The following is a 6,396-nucleotide window of genomic DNA, read 5'->3' as shown; positions in this document are numbered from 1 at the left end:
CCCCACGTGGGTGAATTTCAGCTAGAGTATAGGGGGCAGAACTGGGCCCTTCCTGATGTTATTCCATACAGTTTTAGGAGCTTTAAAAGCTTTTTAGTATCATAATATTTTAATTGAAGCAGAAGATACTCACAGGATGCCATTAAAGAAGCTGAATGGTGATGAGGATGAGAGGCAAATTATCATCATGAATCAAAAACAGGCAAGGAAACAGAAAACAAGAAGAGTAAAATTCAGTGATCCATTTTCATCATAGCAAAAGGCTCTTAACAGACTCTGTACTAGGTTTCTGGTTTATTACATATTTATTAATGAGATGGATAGGGGCTCAGCAGTGAGCTAGTCAAATTTGCAGGTGGCAACATTATTTAAGTTAGTCCACCAGAAATGAATATGAAGAACTTCAGAGAGACCTAATCAAGAGCAGTCAACGTTATGGAAAACATTCATTTTGTTGATAAATGCAAAGAAATGCACGCAGGAGGAAAAATGTAAATTATGACTACAATTTACAGGGGTCTAAAACAACTGTTTTAACCAGGCCCGCCAACAGCAATTCCGGGCCCCAGGGCAGAACAGTCAATGGGCCAAGCTGCTACCGGCTGCACTGCTGGTGCCCAGGGAGCTGCTGGCTGCGCTGCTGAGCGCGCTCTTCCGCCATCGCCAGGGCTTCCACATGCCTGCCCAGCTACCTTCAACACCACCAGTACCACCCTGCACTTGCAATTGCCCCCTCCCCCCACTGGCAGGCCTGGTTTTAACATGGGAAAGCAGCCTTGGTGTCACCGTAGACAGCTTAAAAGTGATCTCTACTCACTGTGCAGCTGTGGTAAAAAAAAAAAAGAAAGCAAACGATATGTTGGGATTTATAAGGAATGGAATGAAGAATAATACAGGAAATATTTTAACATCACTATATAAACTAATGATGCAGCCTCATCTGCAATATTGTGTACCCTGTGGGTCACCCCCATCTCGAAAAGGATATAGCAGATTTAGAAGGTCAGAGAAGGGTGATGAGCACAACTAAAGACATAGAAAAGTTCTCATATGAAGAGAAATTGAAAAGACTGAGGAGACAAATAAGGCAGGACATAAAATATATAAAATAAATAGCATAGAGAGGTGAATTGGAAGCTTCTGTTCTCCATGGCTCAACACAGGAACAAAAGGGCTCAAATCCTTTAGCTCTTGCACCTTCTTTATGAATTAGTGATCAGATAAAGCATCTGAATACCCTTTGAAGAAACCAGAAGAGCTTGAGCAACAAGGTCAGAAGGTGCCCCATTGAGATGTCAGCTGGTCAGGTGCAAAGAGTACGGCTGGGGTTTCATTGTGAGATTAGTCAAAATACAGCAACTTGATTGGCCAGCAGCAGTTCAGAGAGGGTGGCGTCATCAATAGGGTGTCATAGTGCTGATGACCTCATCTTCCCAATATATTCTGTCCGGACCCATCTCTGCCTCACAGTGTCCGAGGGAGGCAGGGAGAGAGACAGCTAACTGCCTGCTTCCCTAACTCTGCCAGGGCTCTACCAGCCAGGCCTTATCACTATTAGATGGGCCCAAAACAAAGAATTTGGACCAGATCTGAATCTCACCCCTTTTCCTATAATTCAGTGATGCTGGGAGCTGGGGTGTTCATTCACACCAATCTCTAGTAGCTAATATGGTAATACTGTTACATAACACAAAAGGAAACCCACAGCAAATAAGCAATTTCCACCCCCATAGGTAAATCCAATGAGTTTCTTGAATGTTTTAAGAAAGGTGTAGTACAGAAAGGTTACACTGAGGGTTCACTGAATTATATGTCATTAGTCCCACAGATTTGGGCAAGACAGCAAATTTCAAAGCCAGTTTACAAACACCACAGAGTTCATGTGCGACCGGATCCAGGATTTGGATGTGAGTGAAATCTCTCTCTTCTCATCAGTGTCCCTTTCCAACTTTTCTCCTTCCTCCTTGCTCATCCCTTAGTACAAAATTAGCCAGATGAATTATGTTTTTCCCCTCCATCTTCTTCTGAAGCATCAGATATTGACCTCAGGCAGGGCATCAAGCTAGATGAGACCAGTGGTCTGACTCAGTAAAGCAAATCCTCTGATCCTAGATGCTTAGCTGCTTCATTATTGCTCTTGTGCTCAAGGTTAAACCAATTGCCACATTTTGGGTCAGGAAGGAATTTTCCTCCAGATCAATTTAGCAGAGACTGAAGTTTTTTGCCTTCCTTGGCAGCACTGAACAGGGGTTTTCTGTTAAGGTCATCTGGTCTGTCTCAGAAAACTGATTTCCTGCCTATTTTCCATGTGTGCTTGAACACACTTTAGTCTCCCAAAAACTAAATTTCACCACATAACTGGCTCCTAATTGACATAGTAGTGTGAATTTGATTCAGTAAAATTTCCTTGGAAACCTTTATACTGGTAGCTGTGTTTGCATCCACATCTCTGTTTAAAATTTGTTTGCAAAACTACAGACTTTGATGTCTTTTACCTTTCCAACGGCTTGCCCAAAAGGGGCTGGTGAAAGTTCCTCATAGGGGCACAAATAGTGAATAACTGGGGGAATGAATAGGATTTTCAGTGGTAGGAGGTCAATAGGAGGGGATATGAAACAAGTTTTTGTAAAGGATATTAAGCCTTTTGCTGCAGGACCTGAACCAATATCTTACTCTTAGAGACCAGGATGAGACCTAGTGTGGGAGACTAATTATCCCACAACTCCATACTGAGTGGTTCTTACACCTCTCCTGGAGTATTTGGTTCTGACCACTGTCAAAGAGAAGGTGCTGGACTAGCTGGACCACAGGTTGGATCCTGAACCCCTTAGCTTTCCAGTTATTGTAAACAAAAGTATGATGGAAATTTCTATTTTATTATTAACATGGAAGAAAGGTTTCAAAGGCTGCCAAATTTAAAAAAAAAACAAAACAAAACAAAAAAACTGATGCATGCAGAAAAATATGTTTAGGTCCCCAAGATGGGATTATGGATAATAAGGAGGGGGGAAAGAATTCAAAAACTTAAAGAAAAAAGACAACCTGATGGTGTCCTTTAACATTTCCCCCAACCTTCCTAAGTAAATCTGCTCTTGGCTTGATTACATGGTTGTTAGGACTAAAGTGGAACCAGCCTTCCTGCCATTATAATACAGCTCTGACAATATCATGTTGGCATTAACATGAACATCTTGTTTGGCAATTTACAGCCTTAGAGCGTACTAAGACTTACTTCTCTCTCTCTCTTTCGGTCAACTGTATTCTTTTCCACTCTACAATCTTTATTTCTTTATACATAAGCCATCCTCTGCACAATGGCACACTTTTGTGCTAGATCTGTTAACAACCATTTTCATGGCTGTTTATTTAGCTAATAAAAAAAGAATGGAACCATATGGGAATTTGAAGTATAAATTTACTAATCCTGTTTTTCCTACCTAATTCAGAAGTCATATTTCTCCTTAACCCCATTGCACTAATTCTGATGATATCCATGTGCTTCAACTCCTCTCCTCCTAGGAGCAGCCACAATACAAAGTTTGTTTGGTTTTTCAAACACAGTATTGTTTTTCAGAGAAGCGGGTAAACTGAATGGCTCTTCAGGGAATTATCCTCTGAAGTGAGGGAGGCAACAATAGTGAGGTAAAGAATGTAAAGAAATGAAATGAGGCCACAGATGTGAGAAAGAAAGGGGAGCGAGATGGAGAAGGATTCAAAAGGTAAAGTCACAAGAAGAGGAAAACAAAAATATACTATACCTAAGACAAGAAAAGACAGAGAACATTTAAAAGAAAGAAATGTAAGACAGAGCTGGGAAATCAGCCTGGCAAAGATTACTTGGAAAAAAAAAATCAAGCAGAGTCATGAGGAGGAAAAGAAAATTATTTAAAACAAAACCACCAACACAGCATACCATTAAAATAAGAGCAAGCCTTTTTAAAGTAAAGAAACTTACCAGACTATAAAAAGGGGGCATTAAATCATTACACTGAGAGAAATGTTTTTTATCACTGATACATGTAATATAAAAAACTATCAAAATAGACAATAGATGCATAATGATATTCATCTTAGAATCACTTATGAATAAAAATTATTTGTATGTGAAAAGGTTTCCTTCCTTCAATGTTAAAGTCTTTGAATAGCCACTGCATTTACTGTCAAATTAAATATCAGTTGATTACAGTGAATAAATTTAGCAAAGATGGTTTCTCAAACCAAACTGACTTTTTCAGGCTTATATTAGCTGTTAAAATAGAACTTTTTTGAGGAGTGGGGGGTTTGCAGGGGAAGGGACATCATTCTGTTGCAAAACCACATCTACCCCATTTCTTTTGTGGACTCTTTCCAACCCAGAGGAAAAAATGGCCGGTATTAAAGGGATGTCTAACCTATCAGAGAAAGGCATAAGAAGATCCAATGGCTCAAAGTTAAAGCCACCTCAACTTCAAATTGGATATAAGGTACACATTTTTAACATCAAGAATGATTAACCATTGGACCAAACTACCAAGAATATAGTGGATTCTCCATGTCTTTATGTCTTCAGATCAAGATTCAATGTCTTTCTGGAAGGTATGCTTTAGTCAGACTAGTTATTGGGTTCAATAAAGGTGTAACTGTGTGAAATTCTATAGTCTATGTGTACAGAAGGTCAAATTAGATGATTTAATGGGTTCCTTCTGGCATTAAAATTCTATAAACCAATTCCTACCATTCCAGACACTTCTGAAACCCTTTCTCCATATCCTGCCAATATCCCTCTAACCACATCAAAATCTGTCCATTTTGAATGGGTATTTGGTGTGTTGATGTACCAGAGCTTACCCAACTTGTCTGTCTTAATCAGCTGTACATCAAAATACCTGAAAAGAGAGAACATAAGCCTTGATCCTGCCATCAGATTCTTACCAAGTCCCGTTGCAGGATCAGGACTTTAATATCACCCTAACATTGTGCACCTGAACCAAAACACAAAATGGCAACTCACAACTTTTCCTACCTCAATCAAGGACACGCCTCCAAATTTAAAGGTGCAGTACACAGAGTGACATGTCTATTCAACTACACAGTTACGTAAGAAAGCACTCCTGCATATTTTATGTTTAAGTGAAATTTATAGTTCTGCTTAAGTCTATCAATACCACTTGTTGCTCCCATCAATTTTCCTTCAAGAGAGCAATACTATTAGTCTTTAAGAATAGAAGAAATTTACACAACTGAGAATTAAGCTGGAATTTCCTTCATTGGGGAAGACTGCAACAAGCAATTAAGATACTGTTGTTTTAAAGTCCTACCTTCTGTCCTTCCAAAAGAACACAAATGCTGATAAAAAACCTGCTCATATAAAATGTCATACACATTTTTGTTCTCTGCATTGTGTACTGTAAATAAATGCCAACTTTATTTTTTAACCTTTCTCTCCAGAAGCTTTTTGAGCACTCACCAATAATATTTAACCATGAGCACAAAAAGAATATCTTTCTTCCTCGTGCTTGTAGTATGGTTTGTTTTAAATACATTTCCTTTCTTTTCTTCAATTTGTCTGTAGGAGCATAACTAGGGAACATTAATTCCTCTTCATTAGTAGAACAAATGGTTATGGTACTGTCTCTCAATATATCGGTGCAGATGCGTCTTGGGAGAGGTTAATCTTACGCTCCATAAATGTGATAATTTTTCCCGCTTCCCCAGACAAAGGTTTGGCATCATAGCTGGGGACAGAAGAACTGTCTTTTTCACCATTGCTCCTCCCTACATCTTCAAATCCATGCAGATTCTATTTGCCCTCTGCCTTTAAAAACAAACAAACAAACAAATAAACAAGCCATACAGAGAATTACTGATGGTAAAACCATTATGATTCTTATTCAGACCTGATCCAAATTGATCTGAATCTTCATTTATACTGACTGTATAGGCTATGTCTATGCTACACACTACTTTTGGGTTGTGTAGGGTATGTGTAGCTACACACCACAGTGAAAAGCAAGTTCTGTACTCTGGTGTGTGGCTACATGTGTCAGTGAAAGGCTCTGGAGGGGGGACACAGCAGGGAAGAGCATCTGCAGATCCTCACTGCTTTGAGTCTTCGATTGAGGTGAGGGAAAGCTTTGGTAGGGAGCTGGCAGAGAAAGGCTGAGCCTTTCCCCAGTGCCTTACCCCTCCCTAACCCTTTTCCTGTGGAGGAGAAGCAGGGAGCTGGCAGAGCCTCTCCCCACTGCCTCCTCACTCCTGGAGTCTTTCCCTGTGGTGGGGAATGCCTCAGTCAGTAGTGGGGAGCTGACTAGCCCTTTCCCTGCTGCACCCCCCTGCCAGAGCCTTTCCCCTGAGGGGGAGTTTTTTCCTGAAGAGGGGACAGTCTCCAGCAGTGGGGAGGCAGCAGGACACTACTCT

This window comes from Lepidochelys kempii, chromosome 2, assembly GCF_965140285.1.
Source record: "Lepidochelys kempii isolate rLepKem1 chromosome 2, rLepKem1.hap1, whole genome shotgun sequence".
Classification (NCBI taxonomy): Eukaryota; Metazoa; Chordata; order Testudines; family Cheloniidae; genus Lepidochelys; species Lepidochelys kempii.
The sequence above is the reverse complement of the archived record's forward strand: the minus strand, read 5'-3'. Positions refer to the sequence as shown.